The sequence below is a fragment of the Eschrichtius robustus genome, chromosome 3 (genome assembly GCF_028021215.1).
Source record: "Eschrichtius robustus isolate mEscRob2 chromosome 3, mEscRob2.pri, whole genome shotgun sequence".
Lineage (NCBI taxonomy): Eukaryota > Metazoa > Chordata > Mammalia > Artiodactyla > Eschrichtiidae > Eschrichtius > Eschrichtius robustus.
Window position 1 is genome coordinate 131,231,598 of NC_090826.1, and position 15,748 is coordinate 131,247,345.

The following is a 15,748-nucleotide window of genomic DNA, read 5'->3' on the forward strand; positions in this document are numbered from 1 at the left end:
ATAAAAAAAAAATTTTTTTTTTAACAAAACAATGATAAATGACCATTTATCTACCAGTCATGTTTGAACACTGTACTTTGGTCCATATCACCCTGGTGGCTGTAATTGCCCAGATCTGAAAAATGAAGCAGGAGCCTTGGTCATCTGAACCAGCCAGCCACAAGAGAGAAGGAAGTAATCATGATGGTGGTGATGAGAGGGAATTTCTCTCCTTCCTTCCCTGCCAGAACACGCAGTTTCGTATCTCAAGAAGAAAAAAAAAAAAAAAAAAAAGAATCCCGGTGGCTCTTTTTGTTTTGAAAGGTTAGATTAATCTTTGCCCTGACAAGGCGTCTGATACTTTGCCTGATTGTTTCACGTGTGCAGCCATCGTGGAGCAGTATTCTAATAGGCAGCATCACCTGAAGCACTTCAGGCACCTGGAAGTGAAATGAGCAGCGAAGTGTTTGCAGTAGGTAATTCTGCACTTGGGGGCCTGGGTGTTGTGTTGAGGAAGGGGGGAGCGAGGAAGGAAGTGTTTTTGTTCTGCAGTTATCGAACAACACAGAGCCAGCCGTACTGCAACTTCCTGGTTGGTATTTGTAAGCCATAGTGCTTATACATCTTCAGGTGTTAGGAAATGGCTCTAGTCCAGATGAATTATCGCGTAAGGCTGACTACCAAAGTTTCATCCAGTCTCTTTGGCTCCTAGCTTCACATAACAGCAATATTATGCATCAAAAATGTCACTTTACAGTGAAGTGAGCCTGGATTGTATTTTTAAATCCACAGGTCTCCATATTTGATAACTTTTATATGACATTTTAAACACCTTTTTTTCTGCAATATTGTGGTTGTAGAAATTCAACACTATGCTTCTTACTGCAACTACAATTCCTTTTCCTTCTACATTTGTGATAGTTTATATTTTCAGTCCAATAGAAGAACCTCACTAAATCCACGTCTTGCGTCTGCAAACTTAGTAATTCGTAAACCAAGCATCAGCATATTGCTGGTGACTCCAAGAGCTTTGCTTTTTAATAATACACTACAGGGCATTTACCAGAAAACATCATGCACAATCATGTTGCAATAAATTAATCAAGGGATCGATTTTGATCAGGTTTGGTTACTTAATCATTCCTAAGATTTTTAAAACTTCAAGGGACCTTTTTGGTAGTTCTGGGTATTTCTGAGATTCTTAATCCAGCAGTGAGAGTCAGAAAGAATTTACCAAACATGTAGAGCTTTAGATGCCCTGTCTTGCATGCAGAGAATGAAGGAGGATTATTAAGGGTTGCAGGCAAGTAGATGCTTACAAGTTACAGTGCCAATAGAAAAGAGAAAAATCTCTAGCTTCTCTTAATTGATCATTAATTTTTTAAAGAGTATTTAAATATGTAGTGGTTTAGGAAATTGTTTTGGTGCAGGGGCATAGATGATTGTAAAAGAGATTTGGGAGAGGGGCCGGTCATGCCTGGACTGGTGGTGAGCCATTTGTGAGAACGTTAGTAGTGTGCTCCCTTCCTGAGACTGCTTTGGGTATGTGAAAAAGTGGGTAGGAAAGAATGGCGTTGCTTTGATGATAGGAAGTTAGAATGCAAAGGGTAATTCTTAAGCAATCTGAGACCTGTACATATATATACAGCTGCACCATATCACTAATGAATGGTTATTTTTTCTTCTGGAAAAACAGAATGCATCTTTTAATAGGAATGTAATAATGCTACCATTTGATTAGAGCCTACCCTTAAACATTATGTTGAAGCCGTATTTTGTCTTCAGAAGACATAGACTATGGCATTCTCCTCTTTAGATGGGCAACAGCATGATAGGGTGAAAACTGTCGCCTAGGGCCGTCTTAGGGACCAACTATGCTCTGTGGCATAGAAAAAGTGGAGTTGAAATTAGACCGAAATCTTTAAGGAAACATTTCAGCTGGTAACCAAGGCTTTCAGTGGACAGATTTTGCCATTACTAAATAGGCAGGGAGGTGAGAGGTACAGAATATGCTGCTTTAGATGGAGCTTTTAAGCCTACCAAAAAATTGTCAAGTCCATCCTACTTTTCAGAAGTATTATGCTGGAAAGTTCTTTATTGCTTTGTTAATTTCTTAGATGTTATTTGAGAAAATAGAGCTATTTAAACTATTACCAAATTGTAAAAGTGAGGTGCAGTAATTTCTGTAAAGAGAAACTTTGCAGCATTTGTCAGTACTCCATCCAGGGTTAGCAACAAACATTTTAAATGAAGTAGGGACTGTCTGATAGATGTGGAAATGCTATGAGTGTTTGATGGGTTCCCCCTCCCTTTTTATTCACTGCTAATAGGTTTTTGCTGTATCTGTACTGTGAATAGAGTGCTTCTCGGTCATCTAGGACCACATCAGCACAATCATGTTTGCTGGTTCTCCTATTAACTGGCCTAGTGCAGAGCTATGAAATTCATGAAAATTCAAGCCAGCCTAACTTTTAAACAAATTTAAGTTTGAAAGCAGTTTCCCCGTTTTGGTTAGAAGAGATATTATTCTAAATAACTATCCAAGATTGTTATCCAGGTTCACTGTGACATTGTCCTAGTTCTTAGCTAACATCACTGTAGGGTCATAGGAGTTAGTAGTGTTCTATCTACCTTAATGAATAGCTATAAAGGTGTGTGCACAGAGGATACCTCTCTTAAGGATGTACTAAATGGACTTTAGCTAATGCTGAAAACTCATTACCAAATTTTAACTTGCACGTGTCACCTTATGAAGGGAACAGCATTAGCAGTGAGAGCTAAATCATCATTAAGTACCTTAATGCCATGAAATAGCAAACACTGGGACTGTTTTCATTTATTGAGTAGCACTTAATAGCAAAGGAGCTACCCAATATTCTCAGCAAAAGAAGGGAGATGACAATACATTAATCTGCTTTCATTCTAAGAGGTACCTTTTATTCTCTCTCAGAACTCTGATACCAGTTTAAAATATGGCATTGGCATGAACGGTAATACTGTACTTAGGCAGAAGGCTCTTTCTAATGACTTGTTCTCTCTTTACTCAGAACCATATTTACCTCTGAACTGAGTTGAATTTTACTTTATGTGAGTTGCAAACTACCCCCAAGCTATCCGTTATACTAGAGGGTCAAATCTAATCTTGAATGTGTAAAAGTAAATTCGTTCCTGAAGGATAAAAATTGGAAAAGAAGGGAGATAGCAGTTAAGGGAAGTTTTCTTGTTGTTTTCTGTTTTTTGTTTTAATGTTTCCAGTTCCCCCTACATCATTGAAACAGGGTTTTCCAAAGATGGCATGACAATAGAAATAAACCATTTTCCTACTAACTTCATAGTTGAAATCAGGCCTTGGTTGGAAGTGGTTTGATGGAAGAGTGAAATAGTGAACTTCATCCTTAATAGCTGAATAGTCTTTAGTCAAGAAATAACTTTTGAAAAGTTTTAGCTGTTACTTAACACTAATTTTGTTTTAACTGGTAAAAACGACATTTTATTTGACTGGAAGATCTAATTTAAAGAAATGAAAGCAGTGGGTAATGGAAAGGAAATTAAATTGAACAAAGATAAAAGTCTTCTTAGTCATAGTGCAAAGGCATTTAATCAGGAAGGAGTTGGAATCTTGGAAGTTTTTATTTTTTCAGCTGCAACAGACGTGGTTTTTTTTTTCTCTTCCTCAAATGTTCTCCTTATCTGTATACTTACTCATTCAGTATTTTGGTTGCTGAGATTTAGAGAAGGGACAACTAGCAATTAAACCAGGTAAATCCCTTAATATGAGAGGATGCCCCTTAGCAAAGTATATCTCTAGGATTTAGGAATTAGACCAAGGTTCAGCAAACCATAGCCCCCAGGCCAAATCCTGAGGTCACATGTATGTGTAAAGAAAGTGATAGTGGAATAGATCCACACCTATTCGTTTAGGTATTGTTTATGGCTACTTTCTGCAATAGTGGCAAAGTTGAGTACTTTGACAGAGACCACATGGCCTGCAAAGCTTGAAAACAAAAGTTTGTCAAGTCCAGAATTAGAGTTGAAAGAATTACACCACTGCCTCTCAGTTTGTCACTCTTGCCATTTTGCCTTTATAATAATAGTTTGGTTGAGGTTTTAAATTCATACTGCCATATATGCATCAGTTTCTTGAAAGAGGTTGCCATCTTTTTCTAGATCCTTGTCTCATTTGTGCTCCTTCTTGAATCCCATTGCTTTAAAGCATTTAGAGTAGGCCTTATGATTTGTCCTTGCCTTAAAGGTGCATTAAAGTTTAGGATGGTAATTACAGATTTAAGAAAGTAATTTTTTAAAATAATTCCCATGCATAATAATGTAGGGTTAAATGAATACCATGTTTACATAAAGTACTGTAAAAAAAGTAATGTTTTTATAAGTGTTTTGCCATTTCTCTAAGTTAACACAATGATGATGATGGCAAGAATGAATTTATTCCCACTAGTATTAAAAATTAATTTCTGTTATGAATAAGTGGTTTGACTCTTATCCAAAGTACTGTTTTTCTAGAGTAGAAACCTCTACCCATTTCCTTTACTATAAATCTTCATTTCCTCAAGTAAACTCACTCTGTTCCATGTGGAATAGTAAAAAGCCAAAATCTTCCTTTTTTTTTTTTTTTAAGTCAATGTTTTAAAACATAATGAAACATCTGAAGATTTAAAGTTCTTTTTAGACCTACCTTCCAATTTCTGTTATTTGTAATTCTTCTAAATCTGTAATGGGCCATTATGTATTTGATTTGTGAATGTTCATTCTTACTGTTCAAATAGCTTATTTATGCCAGATCTGGAAAAAATGGAAAATGTTAGGATGATAATAAACAGAATTCCTTGTAAGAGGAGAATATAATTGCTCCCCATTTGGAAACAATACATGGACTTCTGAGGTAAATTTATCTGGGCAAAGTGTTCTAGGCCATGCTGATACAATACAGTGGATTTGATTCTTACTTTGTTGTGAGCTCTACCAAGACATACGAAGTTTGTATGAGTGACCTAGCCGCATATACGGCACCTCTTCAGTAGGCATTTTATTCTTAAAGTTGCCTTTTTTCTAAGTTGGATATTAGTAGGTTTTATATGTTACGCCCTCCAAGTAATAGATAATCTTCATCTAGAAGGTTCCAGAATATTTGCATAGGTGATATCTGCCTTGTCTTAGAGCACTTATAGTAATAGTTCTTGAGATTTTGGAGTGCTGCTTTTCTGGTTAATTTGGGATTCTGATTAATCTGGGGTAGAGGACTTGCGAAAGAAATTGTATTTAGGTAGCCCAGTGAATCATCTGCATCCACCACCATTTGAGGTCTTGGTAATAGATGTCATTTAAATACGAATCTGTTGAAAACAATGGAGTTTGCCAAGCATTATGACTTCTTTGATAATTATCAGTCTTATGTTGCTTTGCCTCCTTTGCTTTTTAGTGTCTGTTTTCACTCTTATTCTTAAATGGTGCTTTTCCCAGGGCCAGTCTTTTTACTTTGCATTAAGTATGTTTTCTTGCTCAGGACAAGCCAAAGTTGGATATTTTGAGTACTTTCAAACCTGACTTAATTACATTCCAAAGGATGTAGTTGTTGATAGGAACGGTGATATCAAAACCTGCAAGATATCTGTACAGACTATCCAGTTTTATTGTGTAGGCAGACTATCTTTTCCCTCAATTGTGAGGAACAGCAATGACGTAGAAGGCAAATATTACCTGAAATATACATTATGTTCACAGAGCGTGCATATATAAGATAAATAAATTTCTTATCTTACATCTTCCCCATTATCTGTATGATAAATACCTCCCATAGTAACATAATTAAGAAAGGTCCATTAGCTCAAATAGTGGAAGCTTTAAGCACAAAGCTTAGTTACAAAGGCAGAGCAGTTTAGGGAAAAAAAACCAAAAAAACACTTCTCTAATGCTTGCTTTTTTCATGTCTACTCAGTAAGTCCTGTTAAGGAAGCTAGAATTCACCACCCAGTTAAGAGAGATATTTGTTCAGTATCTCATATGACCAACAACACAATTTAATATACTGTGAATTTTAGAATCTCAATTAATCCATAATGCTGGAAGTCAAAGTATGTATCTCATAGGAAAATGTTCCCTATTCTATGAAATCACTTATCTTAAATGGTAGGTAGCATACAGGAGAATCTGTTCCATTAAGTAAATTTTTGTTCCATTAAGTAATTTTTGGTACCAGACAATCTGCTTGGAATTTGTATAACAAAATTGATTTTAGACATAGTTTAGATGTGGCTTCCTATACTTGAGAGTCCTAAACCCACTTGGTTAGAGGCTGGTGTATACTTTTAAAAGCCTGCACTTTTCACTACAGAGATAAAAGATCAAAAAGAAGGGGACAGAATTAACCATACTAAGTGCTTTAGAGACATAATTGCAGTACATTCTCAAAATAATCCTATGAGGTAGTAATGGTAGTAACTAAAAATAGCTGACTTTAAGTGTTTACTGTGTGTTAGGCACAGTTCTGTGTGCCTCACGTTAACTCATCTAATCCTTATGACAATCCCATTAGGGTAGATACTGTTATTATCCTCACTTTAGAGAGAAAGAAACGGAGACACAGAGAGGTTGACCTAGGCAGTCTTTCACTACACTTGACATTCTTAGTAGACTATGTTGCCTTTAATAGGTGTAATTATACTACATTTTATAGATGAGGAAACTGTTGAGCCCAAGATTACACAATGGATAAATTGCAGAGTCAATATTTACCAATCTGATTCCAAAGCCCAGGCTATCTCCAGTACATCGTGTTAACTCTGTTTACTTATAAGTGTTGGAGTGAACTAGAATATACAATAGCCAGTAACAGCACTGCTTTTAGTGAACTTTTAATTCAGGAATAAGTGATTGGAAGATTTCTTCACGAGATAAAGCAGTTGACCTCTGAGCAGATGTTGAATGATGAATATTTTCTGGGGATATTGCCCACCAATTTAGAGGAGTCACCCATTTGGTAGTTCTAATTGTGAATGATTGAGTTACTACCAAGGCAAAAATTGAAAGATAGCATTCCAGTTATCTATTGCTGTGTAATGAACTATCCTAAACCTTAGTGACTTAAAACAGCAACTACTTTATATATCGCATGATGTTGTGAATCAGAAATTCAGGAAAGGCTAGTCTAGGCAACTTCTTGCTCCCTGTGGTGACAACTCAGGTCACCTGGTAGTATTCAGCAGGTGGTTGGACTGGTCAGGAGTGTCCAAGATGATCTCACATTCCTGACACCTTGGTAAGGAGGGCTAGAAGACTAGGCCCAGCAGGCCTCCTCTCCCTCTCTGGAGTCTCAGGGACTATGTATCTGATCTCTCCATCATAGCAGTCAGAGTTATGAAATGGCAGCTCAGGCCTCCAAGAGGCTGGGCAGAGGATGCCAGTCCTCTTCAAGGCCAGGCCCAGAGCTATCATAGAGTCATCACCATACACTATTGGTCAAAGAAGTCACTGGTCAGCCCAGATTCAAGGGGAGAGGAAATACCTTACCACTTGATGGAAGATGTGTCAAGGATTTGGGGCCAAATTTAATCTGTTATAGGTAGCATTAGGTTTTTTTGATTTGTCTTAACTCTTGTGTGTTGATTTAGGTCAGTTGTTTGTGCCATAGAAACCATTTCTTAAATCTACCATGGGTCAGTAAAGGAGCTAGAAGGAGAATGAGACAAATACCTGGAACAGATTTCTTTAGCTTCCCACCCCGAGTTTCATTTATATTATAGCAAAATTTCCATATTTTCTTTTGTTCCAAGTTCCAAATTGTGAGCATTTGCCGTTTGTTTTTTGTTTTCCTGTGAAGCCACAGTAACTGTCTATGCTAAACCAGAAATACTCTAGAGGGAATAAAAAGCTTGCTGTTACAGACCTTGATTTATTAGAGATGTCAGCTGTATTTAATTTACAAATAGGCAAAAACTCCTGTGGTATGGAAAATTTATATGGCTGCTAAATCTGTTTCAACAGGAGTTTCTATTGAGTGGCTAGATGGATTATATTCTTGAGATGATTGCAAGTTTTGCCTACATATCCTACACATCTTTACTGCCACCATACCACCTCTGGCACAAATTTGTGCTAGGAGAATAGGTTCATTCCATTTATATTACCTTCCATATGGGAAAATCCGTTGCCCAGTTTTATAGTTGTTAATCTTTTAAAATTATCAGTTGCTATCAGCTTCTGTTATATAGAATAACAAATCATTGAATTTTTACAATTTTTGGTTAGACTTGTCAAATTTAGGACGCTTTATTTAAATTCCTGCTGGCTTATAAATGGACTTTTATTGCCTTCAGAAGGAATAATGGCAGAGAATGGATTCTGCTCTAAAAATGATCATCCCCAAATGAATACACTTTCTAAGAGAAGAAAGGTTTGGTATTATCTATCCATTCCATGTATAGTGGTTTCTTAGAGAATTAGTTGTGAGGGCTTCTTGCTGGTCATCCCCAATTATCATATAGTGAAGAGATCTCTGTTCCCCGGTCAGGCCTCAGGAATTACAAATACAGGATATAAAAGGGGTACTCAGGGCTGAAGACTTAATTTAGGACTCTAGAAAATGCTGGGAAGAGAAAAGAAAGACTTCGGCATTTGTAGTTGAATAACCAGGGTTGGAATGTTTGAGTCATTTAGGCATCAGGATTAATTAGATTTTATCATATAATGATTGGGGCAAATTTTGATGAATAAAAATAAAATAGTCTTAACATTTTCTTTTTTATCCATATTTCCACTCTGCTGTACCTCAAAGTCTGCTCTTTGTGACAGAGAAGCCTTTGAAAATATACTCCCAGGGAATGAAAAATTGGTTCTAGGTACTTTTGCTAGAACCATCTTTGCCATAGTCAACTTTGCTGCAAGCATTTTCACCTTATAACTAATTCGCTGTAAGGCAATTTTGCCATAAAAGATAAAATAAAAAATAAAAGAGGGACATTAAAAAGGACATAATGAAGCATGAATAACAAAATTTTAAAAACTTTATTGCAAAATACAAAATATTTGAATACCTCTAAAATGTGTGTAGATTCATGGCAATCCTGCACAAATAACTGATTTTGTGTGTTGTACCTAAGCACTTGTTTTCCAGGTCTTTCATTCTTAGTATTTTATACTTTTTTTTTTTTTTTTTTTTGCTTGTTGATTCATCTCCTCATTCAGCATTGTGCTTTTTCTTTTTGCTTAAATTTCTTCCTTCATTAAGAGAGATATCAGTTTCCAAATACCAGGATGCATATTTGTAGCCAAGCTTTGTATTGCATTGTGAAAGCCTCTGCACTGTTGTTTGTTCTTGGCATTTTGTCATATGTCCATTCATAGACTTTCCAAAGTTCTGTGGGAAATGTGGGTTCAACTCTGCACCTTTGAGGCTTTTGGCCTCTTTATCCTCCAATGTAGTGTTTCAAAATAAGAAACCAACTCTTGGAGCAAATCATTATCTGTCAGCTCAATAAAGGCATCAGTAATGTTGCTAACTGGGAGAAATGCCAGTCGAAACCAAACTATCAAACCAAAAACTGTCATCCAGTTATTTTATCTTTTGTGGCAAAATTGTCTTATGACCAATTAGTTATGCTGTGAAAATGTTTGCAGCAAAGATGCTTATAGTGAAAATACTGGACACTTGAAAAATATTTGATAATCTATGAAGATGCCTCTCATTCGGTTTCTTACAGCTCTTTGGGCCCTCCTCTAGATTCTCTGTGACTCTTAAATTTGAAATCATCTGGTGTTTGCACGAAAACTAAGTATAATTGTTTCTTGAACAATGTGGGAGTTAGGGTGCCGACCCTCTGCAAGTGGAAAATCCCCCTATAACTTATAGTTGGCTTCCGTTTCTGTGGTTCCTCTGCATCCAGGGATTCAACCAACCACTGATGGTGTAGTACTGTAGTATTTACTATTGAAAAAAACCTGGCTATAAATGGACCCATGCAGTTCAAACCCATGTCGGTCAAGGGTCAACTGTACTGTGCTCTCAAATTGAAAAAGAGAACAAAGTCAGAAGAAAGGGAACCTGCAGATAGACAAAATACTTATTCTTTCTTTTCAGCATCACAAGTCTAAACCATTTAATAACCGCATCCTGAGAAATTCCTTAAGGTTTAGATTTCTGCTTTTAGCATATCTTGTAGCAGGTGTTTTGACATTTTTGAAGATGATCTACTGAGTTTCCTATAAATAGAATCCTAACTACAGTGGTTCTTAAAGAACCACTGCAAAAACAGAATTACAACACAGGGAACAAAGCTTAAAATGTGTTTCCTCTGGAAGCCAAGATGCTAAATCAGGAGTCACTACGTGTGGCTGGAATCCACCTCTAGAATGGCTATCAGCCAGATAGCAAAGAAGATATTTAGAATTTATATGGTATTTGATATTTTTACAAAAATGATTTTAAATCATGTAACTTGAAGTTTTAAAAAATGAGCCTGTTTTCTTTTTGGAAAAGTGGGCCAATAAAAATAACACTAATATAATTCAATTGTATATGCATGTGCATTGAACAGAGTGGTATACTAAAGATAGTTCATGCAAATAACTTTTGTGGGAAGTTTGGCTATTTTCTTAATATCTTTTTTTCATAAATGTATGTTTATAAATATATTTACTCATCCACTATGACCTTGGTAGCTTTAGAAGCATCTTGTTAGCTGTATCATTGATTATAAAAATCAAATTCTTGGCATAGTAGGCTATGAGAGCTTTTAGTTGCTTTGTTTGTATTTTGCCTAAGAAAATTGTTTCTTGCACTTTCTATTTATAAAGATGTTATAACACTTTGCACCCACTTAGTGCAGCTGTTCTTCAGCGACAAAAGATGTAGGCGTTAAAGTGAAATGTATGTTTAGAAGCCTGGCAAAAGGAGGGATCTCAAAAGAACAAATTTGGCTTGCATCTACCTGAGAAAAGCTGGGGGATAATATAAAATTTAGATTGAAAGTATCTGTTGGGCTAGGTGTACAGTTGCTGCAAGTTGCAATATAATTGTGAGTTGCCAGCTATGTGTATGTGATTTTATGTATGTATGTGAGAAAAAGGTGTCTGATGAAGGCAGATAAGTCAGTGTAGAAAATTCTACCTCCCATTAAAGACTGAGAATATTCCAAGATTGCCCTGTAGCCCCTTAGGCAGGAGGCTGGATTCCTCAGCCACCATCCACCCCATTCTCTTGTACTCGCTTCAGCTCCTCTACCTCTGAGCACTTGGCTGAAGAAAGAGTGTAGCTTTCTGTAGCAAGCAAAGGAAAGCCAGACCCAAAATATAGAGACTGCAGTATCTCACTTCTTGTCATGTTCAGATGTCAGTGTTTGGTTTCGTTGCCCATATCAAACAGTGTCAGAACACTTGGGTTTAGTGCTTTTATCCACTGGCTTCTATTTGGCAAGAGTAGCCCCGTGGAAGTGGAGTCTTTCTGTTGTTTTTAAAGGTGCACTCAACTCCTTTTAATGATGTGAAAATTTTGTTTGAATCCTGAGTTTGTTTTTTTTTTATTTTTAAATTGCCATTTGCAGTCCATTTTGGGGGACTGGAATATCAACCATAGTTTCCTGATAATGAGCCTTCTGCCAATATCTTAACTTGCAGTTTTGCATGCAGTTTTTTGGATGACCTGTTTTGCTTTTAGACACTCCGAAGAGAGATTTTTCTGCTTTTAATGCCAACACTGTTGAAATAGTCAGGATGGCCTGTTGTGGGTGTCAGGAAATTCAGTTTCGGGAGTAAAATGCCACTAGGCAGGCCACCTAATCCTTAAATGCAGTTGTAGCACTCAACTGATCTGCCGTTTGGGGCACAAGTACACTGAGCCAAGTCAGGTTACCTACCGTTTGAACATTTGTTACAGCTGAGGAAGGACTACTGGCCTTTTCAGAAATATCCCCGGATGCTTTCCACCTTTTCATTTCTAATGCACTGGCTGGTTGTAATTGCAAACAGGGCTTCTCTGATTAGGAGTGAAAATGAGAGAGTGATCCATTTTCAGATTTTTAGAGGTTGGCATCTGTGTTTTAGGTACTAGCTGATAAGTAGTTACTTTCCTGGTGACTGGGTAGGGCAAGTGACAGTATAGTGTGAGATTCCAAATGAGACAAGCAGTACCCATTGGTGACAACTGATATAGTGATGTTTGCCCGAATACAGTTTGAATGCTATAGGGAGATGATAGGCAGTAAAATCAAGTGAATCTATTCACCACTGCTATTTTTTTTCTAACTATAGAATCATCGTCAGCCTATAAGCCATGCTCCTAATATCCTAGACTCAGGAATTAACTCCTGCTGGCTTATCTTTTGTGTGTGCCCAGAGTTTTTGCCTAGGCCTGTCCCCAGCTGTTTTGCTACAAACACATACTTAAGGTGCAGTCTTACTAAGTCAGTAATATACTGTCGGCAGTGCAGCCTGTTTTACAGCCAAAGTGATTTATTGAAATACAAAACAAACAAAAAAGTGAGAAATGCCTAGGTAATTTGTTTGAGGCATGTTAAATCCATGAATCTGGGAGGAAGCATAGAGTCTTATCTTTCTTCTATCTGGCTTGGGTGAACAGTGACCTTAATGCTTTCTGTTACAGAGCCAGTTGACCTAGACAAGTAGTTCCCCATCTTGGCTGCACATTAGAATCACCTGGGGCATTTAAAAAAGTACTGATGCCTGGGGCCCCCTCTAGACGTTCACGTTTAAGTGGCCTGCTGTGCAACCTGGGCTTTAAAAGCTCCTCAGATGATTTTAATGGGCAGCCAAGGTTGAGAATCATTTTCTAGGTAGTCCTGAATGGTCTTTGGCAGGATAACCTCTACCTGGTTCTCTTTTGTCATAAGATACCTTTATTGGTATCCCAGGCATGGCTCTGAGTTTAAAACTTAGAGTGGGCCAAGGCTCAAGTGGTAAAATGGATCATTTATTTGTCCTCGGAGTAATTCAATAGAGAGATGTTGCCATCCACTCAGTTTCCTCTCTATACCAAAGTATGCATAAGTCAGCAAAACAAATTTTCAAAGTCTGCACCCTAGAATCCTCTTTCCCTTGCATATGTGATTTAAGTGGAGATTTTTTTAACTCTGCTAGCTGAGATGGAGCGCTTGAACTTATTAGGAGAGCCAAGCCCAAGCCACCTAGGGTGATTTTTATTTGTAAAGTAAGCAGGTGGCATTGTTAAAGTTAATGAAGAAAAAGAAGGGCCCTTCCTGGGGTGATGGTGATGTATTTGATTGTTTCCTAGCCTGTCTTCTAAGTGGGATTTCGATGTAAAGTGACTTTCACTTTTCCCTGTTTCTTTGTGAATTAAATTAGCACTAGCTAAGGCGTAAATATTTCTGAGTTTTACATGAAATGTGAAGTGAGTCAGTTCAGCATCTTTGTTCCAGGATATCAAAGACTTAACCCAGTAATTCCCAAACGAGTTTTCATATCTTTCCTTCTCCTGCCCAGGTATAAAGATACCTGCCCATGGCAACGTCACACGTGATAATGGGGAGGGGAGAACTGTTTGATTATCCTTAAAAAAGTGAGAACCACCATTCCAACTAATTAGCTACCAAGTGATTTCTAATTCATGAAAGAAATTTGTGTTTGAGAGCAAGTTCAAATATAGCAGTCTCTCATCTGAGAGACTGCCGGCACTGTAGAAATTTTCATTCATATATTGCCTACAAATAATTGATAATTTAAATCTCAAATAGGTGGTGTGTTCGAGAAGAAAAAGTGGGTGGAAGGAAAAATTGCTAGTGCAGAGGACTGAATTAGCATCAGGCTATGAAATTTCATTAAAGTAACATTAAGGCCTGGCTGTTTGCTTAGCATGTGTATGCTGCAATGTCAGAGAAAAATGCCTCCTATGCCTTAGAAGATTTGTGAAGGCTTCCTTATATTGGGTGGAATAGAAAAGCAATAGCCTTTGAGACTTGTTTGCATCCAGAGAGTAGCCCATTAGGGTTTTCATACTGAGGAACATGATGAAGTACTGTGAAACACTGTTGAACTTTATGCAAATCACACCGCACTGGATTTTAAGATTTGGGGAAGGAGAGTAGAGGAGGAGGAGGGGGAAGTAATGGTAAAAATATAGAGAGAGAAACTTGTACTATATTTTACACCAGTAATGAAACAAATTCCCTATCAGGAATTCTCTATCAGGACTGTGAAGTTCGGCCAAGTTCTTCTGTCCTACTGATTGGCTTGCTGATTCCTCTTAAACCTCTAAGAAATCCTTTCTGAAAGAGCTAAACAAAAGCTGGTCTGACTGCAGTTTCACAACAAAAGAAAAACATTCCCAAACTATAGGCAAAAGAAATGTCTCAGTCCGTTAACTTTTCATCCTCTATGGTCTATGTTCACTGTTTTAGCCTGTTGAATTATTTTGTGGTCTAATAGCAGAACTTAAATAGATCTGCCAGATCAGTCAGGAACCAATGGCTTCTCCTTTAAGAAATCTTAAAATCAGAACTCTCAATTTTTGGCACGTCAGCATAAGTGAGTAAAGGGAGAAGTAGGTTGAAAGAGCACTTAGGGAATTCCCTGGTGGTCCAGTGGTTAGTGGGTCCTTGGCGCTTTCACTGCCAAAGGCCTGGGTTCAATCCCTGGTCAGAGAACTAATAAGATCCCGCAAGATTGCCCTTAGATTGCCCTTAGACATCCTGGCTTCTCATAATTTCAGGTGGGACCCACTTATGCTGTCTCTGAGAAGAAAAGACAAGACGGAGGGTTCAAAGAAAAGTCAATGTAGCCGAAATATGGTTTCCTTCAGATGGACATAGTCTGAAAGAAATCTGTCCACCTGTTCTCAATGGTGCTTATATGGTGGGTGACAGCTGTCTCCCATCTACCTGTCCCTGGCACTGTGCCTTCCCACTGGTCACTGTGAAAAGCAGATCACACTGGACTCAGAGGCCAGAATCCAGGACAATTTCCCCCTTCTCATCACTTCTTCATACAGCTAATAATGTAGCATTTACTTCTCTTTGGAAAATTCTTGGGTTTGTCCCCCAAGAAATAGTAAAGCATTTATAGGAAAACAGAAAGTAAGATTCTGGTGGTAGCTATCAAATAAAGAGATTACAGGAAAATTTTAACTTCCCCTCAGCTGATATTTATTGATAGCAAGGACCAACTATGCCTCCTCATCCTGAGTTTCTAAAGGCTACCATAATATTTCTAAGCAACAAACTTATCTAACATTTTTTCACAACTTGTTAATCAAGGATTCATATTAAAACAGACAATCAATTTCTAAAATGTTGTTATCCCTGAAAGGGAATGAGATAGAGTTTTTAACTAGAAGAACCTACCGGTCTGTTTTTTCCCTTTGAAAAAACTAACATTTGAGGTTTGTGTCTTTCATCTGAAGCGATTACTCCATTAATAAAGATGCCTCAGAAAAGTCGGTGAGCCAGGCTAGCACTCTTGCACCTCTGAGGGTGCTCGACTGGGTTTGTACATCTTATTTCCTTAGAGAATATCTGTTTTTATTATGACCTTAACTATAAATACCTATATATAGGAGTAGGACTTTCTCTCACCCCACCCTCTTTTAATCATTATCACTTAAGTGTAAACCACACCTCCCCCACCCCACTTTTACTGAAAAAATGCACTTTAATTCCTAAGGAGAGTGGCTGTTCCTCGCCCTGAAGCCAGATTACTTCAGGAGGAGAGTTGAGGAGGGAGAACTCTTGGTGGACCTCGTGAAATTAACTAAATGCCATAATGTAAACACAGAAATCAACCATTTTTAAGC